Source organism: Vipera ursinii (assembly GCF_947247035.1).
Source record: "Vipera ursinii genome assembly, chromosome: 3".
Taxonomy (NCBI): domain Eukaryota; kingdom Metazoa; phylum Chordata; class Lepidosauria; order Squamata; family Viperidae; genus Vipera; species Vipera ursinii.
Window position 1 is genome coordinate 134,324,513 of NC_139516.1, and position 21,645 is coordinate 134,346,157.

The following is a 21,645-nucleotide window of genomic DNA, read 5'->3' on the forward strand; positions in this document are numbered from 1 at the left end:
TGGTGAAAACAGCATTAGACTAGATGAAATCTGTCAGCTCATCTACATAGGATGAGCATTTAATGATTTTTATCTGATCCTGGCATCAGAAGAAATGATTTGTTAGGACATGACAGTATAAAAATATAGACCATATGATCTAAGTCAGACAAATATCAGGTACAAATTTGTTCTTGGTAACTATCAGTGAGTAGAGTTATTTTTGTCATGTTATTGCTGTTTAGATTACAGTTTGGTACTGCATTATTACACACTTTATTGTGCAAAATGCAAACCCTTTCCCCACCAGTAGCATTTTATGGTAGTGTGCATAATAAAATACATTATAGACATGGAATAGAGCATTCTTACAATGTGGAAAAGATCTCACAAAAAATACACATCTTTACAAGTCCCCCAAAAGTATTATGAGCCTATTTTGTACCACCTGGAAATAACTTGCAGTGAAAAGAAAGAAAGCAAAAATCACTCCATAAAGAATTTCTTTCTGCTGACCTGTGGACAAGTCAGTAACACACAATGGTGTGTTATTGAGTTATTACTCACAGATCAGCTTTAAAATATAACCTCCTCCCCACAAAATGAATGTAAACTCCATAAATCTGGCCCCAAAGTTAATACTTCCTGTATTCTTTTTTTTTTCCTTTAAAAAAAACCCCAATGTGTTTCAATCCTTCTACTCTATATCTTGATTTGATTTCCATGGCTTGGTTCCCTAAGTTCAGTATTCACTATATTACACTTAAACTATTTAGAGCTTAAGCAGACCTGAAACAGCCATGCCAGATATTATTCATATTATTAATGTATATTACACATCCCTATCTAATACAAATATAAGGTTCTCTTTTATAGAGTTAAATAAACTATTAAGATTCCTGGAGTGGAAGGCTTTGTGGGTACAGTCTGAAATATTAAAGCTTACAAATGCAAGGACTGACACTGGATCCATAGAAACCAGTATTATCACTATGACCTTATATTAAAACTTTAGAGAGAAGGTAATGCCTGGAAGGGCTAGTGTGTGGTTGCAATCTACTGTTTGTTTTACCTATTTTAAGGTAGTTTTCTCCCAGGCTACCTTGATGCTCAAAGAACTTGGGCCAACAAAAGTAATGCTTGAAGTAACTGACATGGAGGGAATAGAGTGTTTTTTTAAAAAAAAAACAACAACCAAAAACACATGTACATCATCCAGTGGGAATATTAGAACACTTTAATTTGTCTGTTAAATGTGTTCATTGATTAGATGCATGAATAAGCAGGTGAGGCTGTTTCTGTCATATACAATTCAACAATTGGCAGAATTCCATATTAGATCAACTTCTATTCTAACAAAACTTAAAATTTATTCTACGCATGCCCAAGATGGCGGACGTGCTTGGCTGAGCTCCGCGAGGAGTTTCAGCAACTTAGCTACCCTGGGAGTCCCACAGAAGTGTTTTTACCTTCTGTGATGGGGCTTGGGTCGGGCGGACGATGAGAGGTTGTTGGTGGCTGTTCTGGGGCGGCTGTGCAGTTCGCTGTTACGGGAGTTGGCTCCATGAGCCTTGGACCTTCGGAGGGCCCTCGTCTGAGTCCGGTGGAGCCTGGGAAGGCCTGGAAGGCCCGGAAGAGCTTGGAAGAGCCGCACTCCGTGCGGCGCCGACCAGCTGATTGTCGGCGCCGTGGGAGCCCGGCAGAGCCCGATGGAGCCTGGCGGAAGGCCCAGAAGAGCTTGGAAGAGCTGTGCTCCATGCGGCACTGACCAGCTGATTGTCGGTGCCGTGGGAGCCCGGCAGAGCCTGGCAGAGCCCGGGAGAACTTGGCGGACCCTGGCGGTGCTCGGGAGAGCTTACCAGCTGCCTGGAGGAGCCGCGCTCTGTGGGGCGCCGGCCGACTGATGGTCAGTGCCATTGGAGTTGCGGCTTGGAGCAGCGTCGGAGTGGTGGAGTGGTGGAGACATTGTGGTGGCTTCTGGGGTGGCTGGCGGCGAGGGGAGTTGGAGTGCCGCAGCCGCTCCGGTATGGAGACTATGCCCCAATGGTGGAGAGCGGACGCTTTGTGCTTTGGACGGTTGGGAGGCACAAACCAGCTTTGCACCGCCAGAAACCAGCTAGACCAAGTTTGTGGCCCAGCGGAAGTACTATGGGTTTCCTGGTTTCCTCCTCTATTGGCTTATTCATCCCCTGGTCCTCTCCTGACGCGGAGAAGAACATTGCAGCCAGGATTTTTCACCATTTTGCGACTCTGCAGGCTTTTATGCCTTGGATTAATTTGCTGACTCTTTTGCCCGTCGCCCCCCCTCCCCAAAGGTTTCGGAAGGACCCGGTACAAAACCACTGTGGGAGAGTGGCCAAGACTTACCATCTGCTACCTTCCTAGAGGTGAGAGCTCTAGGTGGTATGCCTTATCCCGGTTGTGTGTTCCATGCTGCTCCCCGGACCTGACTGTCGTGAGAGGACGGGGGTTGATCTGTCCCGGGGTTATACCCAGCTCAAGTGGCAGTGGAGCTGGGTTCGCAGACTGGACACTTACCTACTGATTTAAGATCCTCCTGTTTGATCTAGGGATTGCCTTTTTGCTGGACTTATTTCGATAATCATTACGCGTCTTAGCTATTCCAGCACAGTCTTGTTCGCCCTCTGGGGGGCCCACCCATCCTGGGTGCGACCTGCCTCTTTTTCCATTCCGCCTCTTGATGAAGGCCCCAATTGTTGGGACCCTGAGAGATGGCTGGGCAGGGACAGGGGCCTCCAGTACAAATTTAATAAGAGGACCCTGGTTACTTTTTTAGTTAATTTTTTGTGGGGTTAGGGAGGGGGGAGGGATTTCGTGGTTGGATGGAAATGGGGGGAGTCCACCAACTGTTGTTCAGGCCAGGTCCGGGATTGATCATGTGGGGGGAGCTCGGGTTGGTTGCCTCTGGGGCTCTGGAGCAGGTTGTGGGATTACCTATTCCCATGACGTTAGGGAATGGCAGCAGGTGAGAGAGTGCTGACTGATGGCCCCAGGGGGAGGGCGTTCTCTGTGGGTGCGCCTGATCTGTGGAACCGTTTACCGGTTGAGCTCCGGATGGCTCCCGACCTTCGCTCCTTCCGACGTGAGCTAAAGACCTATTTGTTTGAACAAGCTGGCCTTGTCTGATGGGTTTGGGTTTTATTACTGTTTTTATGTAATTTATTTGTTGTACTGGGCATTATCGTTTAATCTCTTCTTAACTTTTGTATTTTGGTATTTTAGTATTTATTGCCCTTTTCACCGCCCTGAGTCCTTCGGGAGAAGGGCGGTATACAAATTAAATTAATAAATAAATAATAAATAAATAATGAAATAATTATCCATTTTTTATTAGTTTTTTCCCCCTAATAGCTTGGAAAAATTACCCAAAAATCCAAATATAGAAACATAATATAATATGTTTTTGATTACAGCTTTTCCACTCTGCTAGCTCTATCATCGGTTCATTGACAATTAATCCAATCTCTCCATATTTCCAATGTTTAATATTTGTATGCTGAATCTTTCTTAATCTTCTGAAGTGCAGAATATTTATTTATATATGTGTTTGTTTGTATTTGCGGGTGTTCTAAAATATCAATATCCTTCTGTTAGTGCATGTCTCTCTTCTTCAAATAGATTATTTCATTCAGATATAACCTTCCATAATAATAATAATAATAATAATAATAATAATAATAATAATAATAATAATGATGATGATGATGATGATGATGATGATGATGATGTGTGGTAGCTGATGGAGTCCAACAGTATCTACTTGAAAACAACCTATTTCCACCTGAGCAGAAAGCAGAAACCCCCCCAACAGAAAAGGAACAAAAGATCAACTCCTAATAGACAAAATGATCTTGGAAAACTGCAAGCGAAGGAAGACCAACCTGAATGTAGCATGGATTGACTACAAAAAGGCATTCAACTCTTTGCCACATGACTGGATAATCAAGTGCCTAAAAATAACAGGAGTCATTAGAAACATCAGAAAGTTTGTACAAAGATCGATGGCACAATGGAAGACACAGTTGCAGGTCATTGGTAAGAGATTGGGAGAGGTTAATATCAACAGAGGAATATTTCAAGGATGTTCACTATCACCACTGCTATTTGTTATTGCATGGTTTCCTCTGTCAACAATACTGAAGAACTCAGGCCATGGCTATCAAACATCAAAAACATCTGCCAGACTATCCCACCTCCTTTAAATGGACAATCTAAGCTGTATGGAAAAACATCATCTGAATAGAATCACTGCTCAACACTGTCCGTATATGTAGCCAAGGTATTGCAATGGAGTTTGGCTTGGACAAATGTGCCACACTCACTATGAAACAAGGAAAAATAGTGAAAACTGAAGGAATCAAGATGCCCCACAAAAATATTATTAAGAGTCTGGATAAGGAAGATTGCTACAAATGCCTGGATATCCTTCAAGCTGACAACATCAAGCACAGTGAAGTCAAGAAAAAGATCAGAGGTGAATATATCAAGAGAGTCAAAAAGATCTTGAAGTCCAAACTCAATGGAGGAAATACATGAAAGCAATCAACACCTGAGCAATTCCAGTCATTAGATACACAGCTGGAGTAGTGGACTGGACTCAAGCAGAAGTAAAAGCAATGGATAGGAAGACCAGAAGAATAATGACAATGAATCATGTCCTTCACTCATGCAGTAACATTGACAGATTCTATCTACCAAGGCAAATAGGTGGGCATGGAATGTTGCAAGTATATCAGATGTCTGAAGAAGAAAAATGGCTTTGGAAGGATATCTGAAGGACAATGATGAAGATGCATTGAAGTTAGTATATCAGGAAGGCTTACTGACTACTGGAGAGACCAAACTTGCCTACAAGAAAGACCAAATGAAGAACAGAATGGAGGCATGGGAAGACAAAGCAATACATGGCCATTACATTAAAAAAATAGCTGGGAAAGCAGATAATAACAAGAACTGGCAATGGCTAAGAGCAAGAAAGTTGAAGAAAGAGACCGAGGGACTAATTCTGGCTGCACAAGACCAAGCCTTAAACACAAATGGATACAAAGTCAAAATTGAGAAGACAAGTGCTGCCTATGCAAAGAAGCTGAAGAAACAGTGTACCATCTGGTAAGCTGCTGCAAGAAGATCATACAGACTGACTACAAGCAGTGGCATGATGAAGTAGCAACAATGGTGCATTGGAAGATCTGCAAGAAATATCATTTGCCTGCAAGCAAGAACTGGTGGGATCATAAAATAGAGAAAGTAGTAGAAAATGAAAAAGTTAAATTGCTCTGGGACTTTAAAATTCAGACAGACAAGCACCTACTACATAACACCCCAGACCTAACAATTGTTGATAAGAAAGACAAAAAAATCTGGATAGTGGACCTGGCAATGCCTGGAGACAGCAGAAGAGAAGAGAAAGAATTGGAGAAAATAATGACATACCTATGAATAGAAATAGAACAACTGTGGCAAAGGCAAGCAAGGGTAGTACCAATAATAATAGGTACCTAGAGTGCAATCTCAAAACAGCTGGAGCACCACCTGAACACCATTAGCACTGACAAATTTGCCATCAGTGAATTGCAAAAGGTGGCCTCACTAGGAACTGCTTCCATCCAGCGACAATATCTATAATACCATCAAACATCCACATCTGCCTATCCCAGGTCTCGATAGGTAGACAAAAATGCCAAATCCAGTCTGAACATCTGGTTGACTGTATTATTATTATTATTATTATTATTATTATTATTATTATTATTATTATTATTATTATTATTATTATTATTATTATTATTATTATATTCAGAAGCGGTTTTGCTTCTTCAGTTCCGAGTTTATCTTTTATGGTGCTTCAAAGCCTTGAAGATTCCTTGATTTTGAGTTCGCTAGTCAGACGGTTGACAGTGGCAATTGTCATCAGGAATTCCTTATGGCTTTCAGGGCCACTGCACTACAGGTCAACATATGCAAGATTCTCTTCATTAAGTTCATTTAAGTTGACCACTAGAGACTGGTTGGGAATATTGCTGTTGTACGAGCCTCTCTGTTGCATAGCAACCTCCCAGTCTAGAGGTCTTCCTTATTTCTGCTCTGACCCCTATGTGTCCTTTAGTGGTCATCCTTGTGGGACAGTATCAGTTTCCATATGCAAACTTTGAGCTCTACCCTTTGATAGACACTAAAGTCTGGTGCTGCCAGAGTGTACATTAAATGGGAGCCTGTGGTTTGGAAAATAATATAATCAAAGCCTTTACTTACATTAAGGGAAATTGATTCAAATCTGAAATCATTTTAGAAAGAGCAACAATGTGGTGAGGGTATGTCAGACTTTAGACCACTGTATGCAATAACTTTTGACAGAATGTAATAGTTACTCTGATGTTGGGGCCCAAACAGTATATCTTAGCACTTGATTAAGTTGTTCACATTTTCAAAAGAAAAGCCACATTTGCCAGGAGATTTTGAAGCAAGTTGTCAATAAGCACATTCTTCCTTTTTATATGAACCCCAGTGCTTTGTCTTAAAAAACAAGTTAACAACAAGTAAGAAGGAGCTGAAAGAAAATCAGTAGCACAGAAAGACTGAAAGGCATTTTTTATGTCAGACAAGCAACATCCAGGAGAGGTGTTGGGTGGTGAACAGAGGGAGTTGGAAGGGGAAACTAATAATCCTCTTAAGATAACAAAGTAAATGTTAAACTTAGCTCCAGTTGCAGTAAAAGTCTATATTTTTAAACCTCCAGATAAAATATTTCATTCTCATTAGTGTTAGATAATAGATTGACATAATATTGTAGTCCAGTAAGAAAACTGAACTCTGTACAGCAGTATCTTTTGATAATGCACCCCTTCTGCTATGAGAGATATCACAGTGCTTATTCCTAGCCCTTCATTGCTCTCTGACCCATAAGAGTACTGACTTTGGAGGGATCTTGTCCTTTATTTCAGGCATTAGCAATAAAATGGAGATTTTAATGTTCTCGTATTTCTATCTTATTTCTGACTCTGAATAGAATCCTAGTCGGATCAGTTGAACACTTCCATCCAGCTTACCGATGTAAGGATTTATCATATCATCATGCATTCTGAAAGTCCTGTGGCATCTTAGAGTAGAGACTGGGATTCTTTTTGTGGTATGGCATCATTTTTTTTTCCATTTACTATTCCGTCCCCCTAGGCTCTATGGTAGTAGTAGAAATGAGGTAGTAATGCAGAGATGTCACCAAATCAGATGGGCCTCATATCCTCAGCCATTTATTTCTTGTTTTGGAACTGTGGAGGTGGGTCAGATGCATAGCATGATCCTGGCACATCTATTTAACTGTTTATCTAAGCACATACAAAGGGGGGAAGCTATAATGTAGTTTTTTTTTTTCTTACACAATTTTGGCATCAAATCTTTGGGGGCAGGGGAGGGGTTATAGGTGCTTGTGTATAAAAAAAACCAGATCTCCTGATGCTATTTATGAGTTGTAGGCCATGTGTATCCAACCTTGCTTTATGGTTTCATGGACAGTAAATAGTAATCTAAAATGAGAAAATGAAATAATTGCTCCTCAGTGTTCTATAAACAAGCATATTCTGCATATCTGTCTGGTCACTCTCAGCTGTTATCTAACAAAAAATTTGAATCTCACAAACTTCACAGTAATTTCTAGCTGCAGTAGGCTACATATTACATCCACTTTGTGATTAAACAAATAAAACAAGTGTTTATTTTCAGTAATTTCTAAAACCTGCATTCCTTTCCAGTTTCTTTTCTAATAGGTTTTGCAACCCTTGCATTAATATTCATTTTGATATATGTTTCAGTAATATATTAGCTACTACTGTAGTGATATTAATTACTTTCACATGATTCATATAATGCCCAGGGCCCTGTGATTTGGTACTTTTTTCAACAAAAATCACAAGTCTGTATTCATGATAATTTTCTACTTATTTTTTAAAAAATGTGCACAAAAGGAAAAATCCACCTGTTTTGCTCACCATATCTGATTAAATCCAAGGAAGCAGACATGACAAAAGTTATGCCAATCTTTTGCTTTTTCTAAGAAAAGCACTTTTATTTAGAGGAGATCGGCTTTGAAAATTTTCTTTTTCATCACATGTATATTTTGGGATGTCTGATTCATCAGTTTCAGGTTTTAACAGAATCTGTACTTCTTATTAAATATAAGCTAACATTAAAAAGGAGTTCACTTTTTCTGCATGGAAAGAAAAATTTTCAGCATCAGGAAGTGTGGTGAATACATGATTAACAAAATTCAGTCTACTGTGTATAAAATAGGAAACAGCAATATATTTAATAAGAATCTTAATAGTTCATTTGTCAGCTTACATGTTAAGCAGCTCTTGTGCCATGCTGTCTCAACAAATTATTGATGTCCTAAAAAGGCAAAGAAACATCTTCTGAATATATTTCTACTGAATCACCAATATGATAAAAGTTGCAGCAATTATTTACTATCCGGCTAAGTAAATATTTTTATTTTGTTTTCAAAAACACATATTTTTTTCCTTATAATGGCCAATCTTATCTAAAGTGAAATCAAAACTGATTCTGTTACCATTTTTTTTTAAAAAAAGCTTTAACTCCTTGGATTTTCTAGAAGAGAAAAATCAAAAGGAAGACTCAAATTATTTTGTGCATTCATCCCCATCTTCTTCAGTTACTCCCTCAACTTTATACAAATATTTAAAGAGGAAGAAAAGAAATGAATGAAAATGAAGAAAAATAAAAAAGAAAAGCAAAGGGGGGGCAAAAGACAAAATGGGAGAGGTGGTATTAGAGAAAGGGAGTGAGGAAGACACATACAGGAAAAATAATAATAATAATGAGAAGAAAACCTTCACACTTTACACCTGCATGTGAGAGATATTCATACACGTAGCAGAATTAACCTGAAAATTCAAGGATATGTTTTTATTTCTCGAAACGCAGTGACAAAACAGATCAAAAGAAAGGGTAAATGTTCAAAGTACAAAAGGGTGACATTAATGCAGTGTCGGATGAAATACACCTAGGCACGTGGAAAATTCTTCCACACGTACCATTTGTATCATTTGTCATTGAGTTGTCATTTGTTGTACAAGATACATTTTTCCTTTATTTCCTTAACAAAGACATTCAACAATAGCAATAAAAAGGGAGGAACGTGCAGACATTGCCTCTTAATAATGTTCCACACAATATTCTGGGAGAAGAAATATGAGATACATTTCATTAGTTTACTCCAGGAAGACTACAACTTTTCTAGCAATTTCTCAGTATTAGCAATGGTGGGAGCTCAACCATGTTAGGTTTTAGTGTTCATGTATTTATTGCTACGTATATAAAGCCATTGTGTATCAGTGTTGTGATGGCTAAGAGCTGCTGTTAAAATGTTACATATAAACAAGAGCCAGACCATAGTAGATAGGATGGTGATACAAAATTGGCTGGATTTTCTTATGGTCATGGGCAGATTCCATTTTCTCCCAACTTTGGGAAAAGTAAGAGGTCTTTTAGAGCATCTTGTGTAAAAATATTTGTAGGAGTCAAAAAAGAGGCTTAGCATTTGAAGGCAACTCAGAAGCCCCAGATCCCCCAATCCTGCCACAGTAGCCTATAGGCAGCAATGGTCAGCAACATCAAAATGGAGGTCATGAATGGAAGAGGGAATTTGACATATGTTAAAAAAGAATTGGGCTTCAATTGTCTGTAGTATCCATTTTGATTCCATTGACAATTGTTGATATATACTCAATTTACAGGTCCATGGACCTGGCCCATAGAATCACCAAGAGTCACACTCAACTGAATGGACATCATCATCATCATTCATGTGTATGTGTGTGAAAACACACAGGTATACATACACATACATTACATGTATACATATACTGTACATTATACTTATACATATACATAGTAAATGACATTAAAATGGCAAGTCCTATCAGGGTGCAAACAGACAGATTTTTAGAGAGAGGAAGAGAGAGCTACTTTAGTATAGTGGTTAAGGTGTCAGCCTAGAAACTAGGAGACTTTGTGTTCTAATCCAAGTGTAGGCACAAAACCATCTGAGTGACCTCTCTATCAACTCTAGGAAGGAGGCAATGACAAATCACTTCTGAAATCTTGCGAAAAAGACTGCAGGGACTTGTCCAACCAGTTGCCAGGAGTAAACACTAACTCAAAAGGTGTGCACACACACCAGAATCTACTAATTATATGTTTTTTGGGTTGTTTGTTTGTTTTACATACCACCCATCTCACTATCAAGGAACTCTTCAATGATATTTTTCATCTTCTCAATGAGAGAGAGAAAGTGACTGGCCCACAGTCAACCAGCCAATCTCTATACCTAAGGGAAGACCTACTCCTAGTGCAAGAGCTGGACAGATTCCAACAGATGTTTCAATAGAAACACCAAGTAAGGATTGGTTAGGTTTTCAATGTACCCCTCATCAAACATATTGAAAAAAGAAACAATTGTTGCCAAGAATCCTATTTTTGAAATTCTAAAACATGGCACTCACATTATACATGGCACATTTTCATTAATAATATGAGAGCAACTGGGGAAAAGTGTGTGTGTGTGTGTGAGAGAGAGAGAGAGAGAAGGAGAAAAAAGGAAGGAAGGAAGGAAGGAAGGAAGGAAGGAAGGAAGGAAGGAAGGGAGGGAGGGAGGGAGGGAGGGAGGGAGGGAGAGAGGGAGGGAGGGAGGGAGGGAGGGATAACTGCTAAGTCAATACTGCTAGAGTTAACATGAGCTACCATCTCAATGCTGTTATTATACTGCCAAAATGAGTAGCTTAACTACAGAGCAAAAATATGAAACAGATGCTGCAAGTAAAAAAGCTGTAAAATTTAATTACTCAAGGCAGACACTGAGGGGAAAGTTGGTATGTTTATGAGTAGTAGATTAATTTAATCTTTCGGTGTTTGAAACTGCATTATTTAGGTTTTGTCAGTTGGAAGTAATACCTTTGTACATTTCAACAGTCGGGTAAGTAATAATAATACACTTCCACGCTTTATAATTTAGTTACGCATACAAATAAGTGTTTATTTCAGAGAGCTATAAAAATGATGTGAAATCCCCTGCTTTGCTCAAACCTGATGTTCCATTTCCTTGATAGCCATTTAATTTCCCTAAGAAATTGAGGAGAAAGGGAATTACCAGTTAACTCAATGTTGGGCATAAGACATTACTTATAGAGATGAAATTAATTGTTCTAAACAACAATGCAGATGTAAATAGTCTGCATGCCAGAATACAAAATGTGCATTCTAAAATAAGGTATGTCTCTGAGATGCAGATTTTGAAACTGACCGGGAATAAATCTAAGAGTTCTTCTAACTGGGAATCATGCTAACTGGACAGAGGTTATTTACATTTTGTAGTATTTATGAATTAAATATAATGCTATTACCATCTGGTACAGTTTGTTGACATTTACTGCATTATATAAATCCTATTCACAATGTACTTTTAAATGGCATCACATGGGTAGAAAGCTCCACTAAATAGTTGCAGGAAATTGTAGAGGTTCAGAAAGGACAGAAATATCCAGGAAAATAAAAGACAGCTATAAGTAGTCCTCCACTTACGACCACAATTGAGCCCAGTGTTTATGTTGCTAAGTTGTTAAGACAGTTGTTAAGTGAGTTTTTCCCCATTTTGCAACTTTTCTTGGCACATTTTCTAAATGAAGCACTGCAGTTGTTCAAGTAATAGCACAGTTGTTAGGTGAATCTAGCTTCCCCACTGACTTTGCTTAGTCACAAAAGGGGATCACGTGACACTGCAGCCATCATCAATGTGAGTCAATTGTCAAGCATCCAAATGTCAAGCATGTGACCACAGGGCTGCTGCAATGGTCATAAGGGTGAAAAATAAGTCACTTTTTTCAGTGCTGTTATAATTTCAAATGGTCACTAAACAAATTCTTGTAAGTTGAGGACCACCTGTATAGGAAATAAATATTTCAACCGTGCTGTTATAGACTACTTTGATTTCTTGGAGTCAAGATAAGAAGCTTTGATCCATAAGGTTGTCAGTCTCAGAAGCTGGTTGGCATTCAGATGTTTAAGGATCGCTCAGCATTATATCATCAGGAACAGGTGTAGCCACCTGCATCTCATGTAACTGCCAGCCATCAGCTCTGCATTGGGGCCAATTCACTGATCTTGGATATATGTTTGTGTGTCTTTGCTTTCTTCTCAGCCTCTTGGCTCTTTGAATTGGACCACCTGATTAACTCCTGGTACGTATGTCTCTTGGATTGTTATGGATGATGTTTGTGTCTTGCACCTCTGAACCTTTCGGATTCTGACCAGAATTATCTACCAGTTCTTGCTTCCTTGTACATGCAATATGTGTATTTCAGCACATTGCAGAGGATTGGATTAAATGATCCTTATAGTTCATTCCAGCTTATATTTCCATGACCTGTGCAATTTGTACAACAAATCTCTCGTTGGCTACAGTCCAAGGATATTTTCAAACCCCCAATCCGACTGCTGCACTTACAGGAATGCTTATTGACAGTGTCATGGAAATTTGATGTTCAAATGGTTCCCCTTTTCACCAACCCCAAATCCTTAAACTTCATTTTTGGAATTACTTTTAGCACTAAAGATTTTGTTTGTATCCAGAACATGCTGATTGGGAAATAAAGCCTTTTGAAATTGTGCACTCAAATATTGTGCTCTGAGCAAATATGTTTAAGTCTCTGTAACGTGCATTTATAAGTATTTTTATTCCCAAAAAGGATGCAGCTGTTGTTTTCCTTTGCAATAAAGCATCAGTGACCAAAATACTAGATGAATTTCATAAACAAATATGTTTTACATTGCAGGAAAGATGATGACTTAAAGACTAGGAAGGAGATCATGCTTGAAGAAAATTAATGCCAGACTGAGTTTGTGAGAGACAGTTTCTGTGATTCTAATATTGACAATGACCTTTTTAAAAAAGAAATTTGCTTACCTTCTTTACATAAACAAATGTAATACAGCATGAACAGATTAATATATTTTAATTTAGAAGTTTATATTTCATTTGAAAATTGAAAGGGGGCTGATTCTTCATTACATCCATCTATCCAGGCAGATCAAATTTATTTCCTCCCTCCATTTTATTTATTTTTTAAATAAAGTAAAACCCACCATCTTCTGGAGCCATGTTTGAAAAGATGATTGAATGCTTAGAACAGGGGTCTTCAAACCTGGTCCTTTTATGACTTGTGGACTTCAACTCCCAGAATTCCTCAGCCAGTGTGCCTGGCTGAGGAATTCTGGGAGTTGAAGTCCACAAGTTATCAAAGGGCCAGGATTGAAGACCCTTGGTTTAGAACATCATCCAGCTTAGGTCACCATATATTCAAGTTTAAATTTGTGTAAATGTGAAAGATGAACTGTTACATAGGGAAGACAGTTTTAATGTTTGCCACCAAGTCTGTTTCTCCGCAGCTAAAGAGCAGATTAGTTTTTGATCCTTTATGAATGAAACAACCTTGACTGTAATGATTTTGTAAATCTTCTTTCCGGATATTCTTCTGGAGACTCTGCAGGTTATCTGGGCTGGAACAAATAGAATATATTGATGACAAGACAACTTGGTTCATTTTATGATCATCTTGGAGAATTAGTGCCAAAAAACTAACTTGGCAGTCTTTTTCACCTTGTCTTGTTGAAGCTTGCTGTTCATGGCAGGGATTCAGATATTAAATACAGGCATCAAATAAGCTTCATTCCAGCTTAAAATGCTAAGAATGTTATAGGATGTTGTTTTCACTTTGTCACATCAATAGTTATACAGCTTAACTGCAGCATAACATTCAGAATTTCCCAACCATAAAACACACCTAATGAATGACATATTATCTCTCAGCTGGCAGTGCACCTAAAGTGCCACATTCTTCTGTGTTGAAAAATTGCACCAACTCATCTCTGCTTCTGTTAAGGATTTAAGTTTTAATCCTTAAACCACTTACACTGGAAGAGATCTGTTGTCTGTCTTATCCCAAAGGATTATGGAATCATGGGTTGCATGAGCAAGAAGGGATGTTATAGGGTCCTCTAGTCCAACACACTGTGTAATGTAAATCACTTAATTATCCAGACACATGGTGATCCCACCTCCTTTTGAAAACTGTAAAGTTTTATATCAATATATATATTATTTTTATAGTGTTTCTATCTTCGCTTAAAACATTATAATAGAATCCACAATGGACTGAAAATCAGCATCTCCACTAGATAATTGACAGTCAAGATGAAGCTAAGTTAATTTAATCAAATAAAAATAGCAAATGGGGAAAAATCTTTTACTCAGACTTCCTCATATCCCCAAATAAGATGTAATTCACATATCTAAGGATAAGGTCTGTAAACACAAATACAGTTAATTAAATTAGGTTCACAAGAATAAACACCATAGATGACATAACACACACACACACACACACACACACACACACACACAACTCAAGTGTTATCCTAGAATCATCACATAGACACTTCCAAATCTATGCCATTTCTCTGCAGCTGCCCCTAAAGGCAAACTCTTTGCTTTTAGGAATACATATTTCTTCTTTCCTCACAGCTGCCTGGATCTCATTTTTTATTTATTCTTGTGCAGCCCCAGCTTGAGTTGGAACCCCAAGTTATTCTTACAAAAATCTTCAGTGGGGAGGATTCCATTGTAGACTATTCCAAAGTGTAACAGCTTTTATCATTTTTTTCCCCTAAGAAACAATCTGAGTTTTTGTCATGTTCTTTCTTTTACAGACAGCAAACCCTCTTCCAGATTATAGTCTTTTATATTTTTGTACTCCCCTACCCTATCTTTCCTGTCTTCTCCTCTGCAAGGAAAGCAGGTCCCAACTCCTTTAATAAATTAATTAGTTCATAAATTTCTATAGTATCCAACTCCTGGGGACTAATAGGAGTTGATTTTCAGATTCTTCAACATTCTGACTGTTTCCCCCTGAACCTGCTACAAATTCTCCATATTGCTGTTGTTGTTGTTTTTAAAATACAATGACCAAAACTTGACCCAGTACTTCAAGTGTGATCTAACCGATGCAAAATACATTGGAATTATTTCTACCATGATATGGATGCAGTGCTTATCTTAACGCAGCTCAAAATTACATTGGAATTTTGTGTTCTGCATCACACTGCTTGCTCTTGGTCAGTCAGTGTTCACCTAGAATCCTTAAATCCTTCGCTCACATTCTGCTGTCAACCTTGCTTTGACATTTTTATACATTTAACTTGTCCTATCCAGATTTTGGATTTTATACCGGAATGTCATCTAATAGGACTGGTTAAGCTCTATGTCAAATTCTTCACTCTCTCACACAAATATATGTATTTCTTTTTTTAAAAAATAACATTTTATTAATTTTCCAATTTTACATTTAAGTATTTAAAAAGCAACATGGTGGCTGGGTTAATCAATAGTTCGACAACATATATCATGTTTAAATCCCACGCTTATATTTTCTATTGCGTGTTTAGGTATTGCCCAAATTGGTATTTTATAATTTAATTTGTATCGGTATTTTTCCCAAACTCGCAACAGAGCATATCTTAATATATGAGTTTTAAAGATATTATCCACCTTCTTATCATACAACAAATATGCATGCCAACCATATAATAAAACACATCCCTCAATATTCAATAATCTTCCTTGTGTTAAATTAAACCAATCACTAATTGATGATAAAACCGCAGCCTCATAATATAATTTAAAATTGGGCATTTTAAGACCACCTCTTACACGTATATCTTGCATTATCTTAAGTTTTACTCTCGGTATTTTCCCTGCCCAAACAAATTTTATAATACCTTTCTGCCATTCTTCCAAATTTGAGTCTTTTTTTAAGTATAGGTATCATTTGAAAAAAGAATAAAAATTTTGGTAAGACATTCATTTTCACTGCTGCAATTCTTCCCAATAAAGACAATTGTAATTTTCTCCAACTATCTAACTCTTTTTGTACTTTTAACCGTAACAATTCATAATTATTTTTATATAATTTCACATTTGAAACTGAAATATATACCCCTAAATATTTAGTCTTTTTAACAATTTCAAATCCTGTTAATTTTCCTAGGACTTCCTTTTGTTCTATAGTCATATTTTTAGACAGTATTTTAGTTTTTTGCCTATTTACCATATCTTAAATCCAGAAACTTTTCCATATTGCAAAATTATCTCCATCAAATCTACAACCGACAAAGTCGGTTGACTTAATATAATAACCAAGTCATCCGCAAACGCCCTTAATCTATAATCTTGATATTTTATTTTAATTCCCTTTATCTTATTTGAATCACATATCTTGATCAATAATATTTCCAATGTTAAAACAAACAACAAAGGTGACAATGGACATCTCTGTCTTGTACCCTTTTCAATTTTACAAGCTTCTGTTAAACTACCATTAATTATTATTTGGGCTCTTTGTTTCTGATATATTGCCCTAATAGGTTGTAAAATCCTATCCCCAAACTCCATCTTCTCCAATACTTTAAATAAAAATTGCCAATTCAATTGATCAAAAGCCTTTTCAGCATCCAAGAAAATCAGCGCTGTGGGGACTTGATTATTTTTTTCCAAAAATTCTAATAAATTTACAATATGTCTCACATTATTTTTCATTTGTCTACCACTTATAAATCCTGTTTGATCATTATGAATCTTTTTAGCTTATACATATACATATCTTAATTACTTTTTACATGCAATCTTCATAAACAGTCCATATCCTATTATTATTTTTTCCAATTTTTAGTTTCCCATCAATATTCCAATTTAACATTTGATATTTATAATTTTCAGGCTTTAAGTAACCAAAATTTCCCTTATCTCAATTCATAACAGAATTTATTATTCAAAATACACATTTTATCTATTTGAATATAGTCTTGTTCTATTTCCTAAAAGTTATCTATTTCCCACCATATTAAATCATTTATTTATTAATATAATATCCCCTTTAATAAATCAAAACCATTATATATATTGCCTGGGTTAATCAATAAATCAAACATATTCATAATATTTTTTTTTCTTTTAGGTCTAACTTTTAAATATTAAACAGATAAAATCCTTATTTTCAACCAATTTCCAAATATTTTAAATCTAATGACCAAAATTCCTCTTATCTCAACTTTTCCCTTTAATTCTCTAATTAATAATATGAAATCTCCTCTAATAAATCAAAACCCCAATTTTTCTCAGCCTTATTCTGGCTTTCTTCCTTTGCAAACTAGCCTTTGTGGGAATGGCCAGAATTTGGTCTCTCAAGAATTTGGTTTCTCACCCTTCAGACATTCCGTTCCCCGCTAGCAGGCCCTCTGTTAGCTTCAGTGAGAGCACACTCTCCTGGCTGGCAGGGGGGCTAGCATGTGAGAGGTTTGGGAAACGCTATGATAAAGCCTTCACATACATCTTATGCTACCTTGTTTTTGTGTGATCTCATAGGCACCTGAGTAATCCAATTATTTCTATGTATCCTATTTTGTATGAGACTGATGTAGTTTTTTTGTAATGATGGAGGTGAATAAAAGTTCAGTGGGCAGTGCTCGGGGGAGTTCTTTTTGGAGACGAGGCTGCCTGGCTGGTTCAGGACAACTCTTATCGACCGGGGTCTGAATTCCTTTCCCTTCGTCTGATTTTCTTTTCCCTTCAGCCTTCCATATCAGTGCTTTTAGATCATCAAATATATTTCCCTCTATTATTATATATGTTATTTGAAATAAAAGAGACCATTTAATTGCTATTTTTTTTTGGAAGGGCTAGCCCATTTGTATTTATTAAGTTGTCTCTCTATTATTCCAATTCCCATGATTGCCCTGATATGTATATCTTCCATTCAATCTGTTCTTCTTCTTTCTCAAATTTCTTCTGATTTATATAAAGTCTTTTCCATTTTCAGTGTTGTCAGTCCCTTTTCTGGATTTTCCATTAACTGTATTTGTTGGTCAGTTGAGTCCTCTGTCTTAATATTTGATTGTTCCACTTCTTCTGTTATCTTCTGCATTGTTAGTTCTTTGGTTGTAGTCAAAGTTTGGGTTTGTGTATCTAAGCACCTCTACATTATATAGTTCTATTAAACCACGTTTATGCTTACCTCCAAAACTGAATGACAATTTTCTCTCAGAAGACAGGTAATATGCTATTCATGAGGATGACTGAACATTTCTGAAATTTTATCTTCTCCTCCTCTTGACAGAGCATCTTATTGAAAGGAACTACTTTACAAATTGTTTTCTAAGTATTCCCCACACTATACTTGTTTGATTGGTGGAGCAGAGAGTTGTCATTTCCTCTCAGGAGTTAGGCTCAGGCACTATGGAGTTGATGCTGCTAGTCTGCCAGTTCAGTTGCTTCTTTTGCAAACCCAGCACTGAATGATTAGAGAATTATTTGTCCAAAATGAGAAAAATTTTGTTGTCTACAAAGTTTGAGTGGGGTATTTGAGACATGCAGCTGTAACTTCAAACCTGGCTCTTGAATGGTAAGAATTAATTGTAGAATGAAAAATTCAGACTTCATGTACCGTGTACACACAAAGAAGAAAAGGGAGAGGGAGAGGGAGAGGGAGAGGGAGAGGGAGAGGGAGAGAGAGAGAGAGAGAGAGAGAGAGAGAGAGAGAGAGAGAGAGAGAGAGATATCTTTAATGGATTATAGCAGCTCCCCCCAGTATGTTGCCCTCTGGATGTGTTGGGACTAAGCAGGCCAAAATACTCAGCATTTGAACAGCACCAGACCAGTTGGATTATAACAAAAACAATTTTTAAAATGAATATGAAATCAAAATCTGTTTGTATTTGATTCACTTTTTATGAGTGATGTAAGAGATGATTCCCTAGTGAAATCAGAATAGAATAGAAAATCCCAGACTCATTGTCAGTTGCAACCTAAATCACTGCAAATGTTTAAAACAGTGATTAACTCAAAAAGATCAAATGCTTAATTAATCTATAACCTCATTTTCTACTGACATACTGTACCTGGCGATCATCTACTAATCTTCTGCTTTTTAAACAGGCATTATGGGGGCATCAGTGTATTATTCCTTTAGCCCACATGTCTGCAACCCACGGCTCCAGAGCCGCATGCGGCTCTTTCATTCGTCTCCTGCGGCTCCCAGTCTTCTGCTATGTGTAGTCCAAAAAAAAAGTGGGATTAAAAAAGTTCAACCAATCAGTTCAAATATGCAGGGTAGGTGCATATCTCGCCTTGGCTCCACTCTTCAGTCAAACCCTGTTCTGCACATGTGTGCATGTACGCGCATGCGCACACATTTTTTGCGGCTCCTAGTTTTTCCTTGTGGCTCTTTCACTGTTTCAGGTTGCTGACCCCTGCTTTAGCCAAAGCTGTGCTGAGATTTTCAGTCCCATACTATATAATTAACTGAGTTTAGAAAATCAAAGTGTTAAGAATATAAGACCAAAACTTCCTGATTTCAGAAGCAGTAACTACTAAGCGTTAGAACTATGTGAACTTGTGAAAAGGTCTCAACCAGTAATTCCAATCTGAATAATATTTAGTGGAACAAAGTGAAATGGAAAGGAAGATATTGCTGAAAATAACTATTTTGCTAACAAATTTTGGGGAGAATCTTTTGAAATCCTCTAGGGCAGGCATGTCAAACTGCCAGCCCATGGGCCGGATGCGTCACACCACAACCATGTCCACCCCATTGCTGGCAATGGGGAAAAAGTCATGATATGTCATGCAACATCACGTGACATCACGAGTTTGACATGCCTGTTCTAGGGAATGAAGAAACAAAACTCAGGCTTTATATTAAATATAGAGAGAATTTTAATAATATAAGGCAAATACTTACTGCTCAATAAAACATTTTTTTCTGCCCCCAAAAACCTTTACTTCTGCTGTAATTTCTTGATATGTCTCAACTGTTTCATTAGTCATACAATAATGAAGAAAGAAGTGACGGAAAATATAATAGATATACTTAAGAGCTTTTTTTACAGCTTCAGGTTACCTATTGTTTGGAGAAAAACAGTCTTAATCCTTTTCCTTTTTAAAAATGCCTAGTATCTTTTTGGATCACAAGAGAAAATAAGTTTCATTCTCTAGGGTCTGAGTTGATGAAATCCAAGGACATAAAGACATAGATGTTCAACATCACAGACTACATCTCCTTTAAGAAGAAAAATGATAAGGTCTTACTTTCCTCACATGGGGAATTTATTTTTGCTCACTCTGCCAGAATTGACAAGTGGTTCATACTTAATTCCAATCTGTTTGTTGAATTTTGTAACATATATAAGAAAAGTAATGACCCAATTGTGATTGCTAAGTGAGGATGACCTGTATAAATCAACAAATTAAACTTTGACAATGCAAAATCTATTTCCCAGCATTCCCATTAAGATGAGAGAAAGCTAATACAAAGACTGAGAGTCTATGACTTCCAGTGTCTTTCCAAGAACATATTGTACTGCTTTTGTTAACAATCCAAGTGTAATAGTTCCAATGTTCTTCATAAATAATATCCAAATTTTTGGAATACACTTTACTACCACTATACTTCTGACAAGTGAGTTAACAAGTTTAAGGATATTAAACCAATATAGAATATCCAGATAGTATGTCTAAATCATATGAGTCTTCAAATGCATTTCCTCGCCAACAAAGAAGGAAAAATAATGAACCCATTATCATATATCCTGAGGTTTTCAGAAGGGCACCACAGAGGGTGTAAAAAACTAAGATGGTGGTTGAACTGAGGCAATTGAAAACCCTTCCCTTCATATTAAAAAAAAAACTTTAGGATCCTTTGTTAGAGAGAGAGAGAGAGAGAGAGAGAGAGAGAGAGAGAGAGAGAGAGAGAGAGAGAGAGGGAGAGAGAGAGAACAGAGGTTGGGTTGATTCAATTACTAGACAATAGATTCCACATCAGGAATATTTTTTATGTAATATTTTTGTCAAATACGGACGGGAATGTTTATAACTATTCATAGACTTGTTAAGTAAGGGAGGAGAATACATTAGATTTTTGATATTTATATATTAAGTATAAACTATAGAATAAAATTAAAATTATGTCAGCTACTGCCCACTACTTTACTACTCTGGAGCTTCAATGTTAAGGGAGCTAATTTAAGTTTGTTATTCTAGATCCTCCAGCCTTTGATGTATACTTATTTTGCCTTGATTGTATCCATCAAAGGTAAACTGTTCCTCAGATAAATCAATGGTGGTTAATTCTTTTTTTATTATTATTGTCAAGTCCTATGGAGAAGGATAATCATCCATTAAAGTTAAAAGTGCTAGGCCTATAGGAAAAACAGAAGTTTCAACCACTGTCAAAACTGCCTTTCAAGCTAAAGTTTTTTGGGAGGCATTCCTACTTCAAGTCTGAGAGTTGTTTCAGAGTTTTTTTTTTTTGAGACAGCAAGTATTGTGCTCAGAAATTTAGTTTGTATGACCTTTTGGGAGTAAAATCAAATCTTCATCAAGGTCACAGAAGAGCATAGGGGTCTATGTATTTTCTATAAAGCATAGAAAATACAACAGAATCTAAAGAAATTATGAAAAGCTAGAAGTCAGAAAATATTAATTCACTCATTGTTTCTATAATCACCCAGCCAAGTCACTCTGAATGG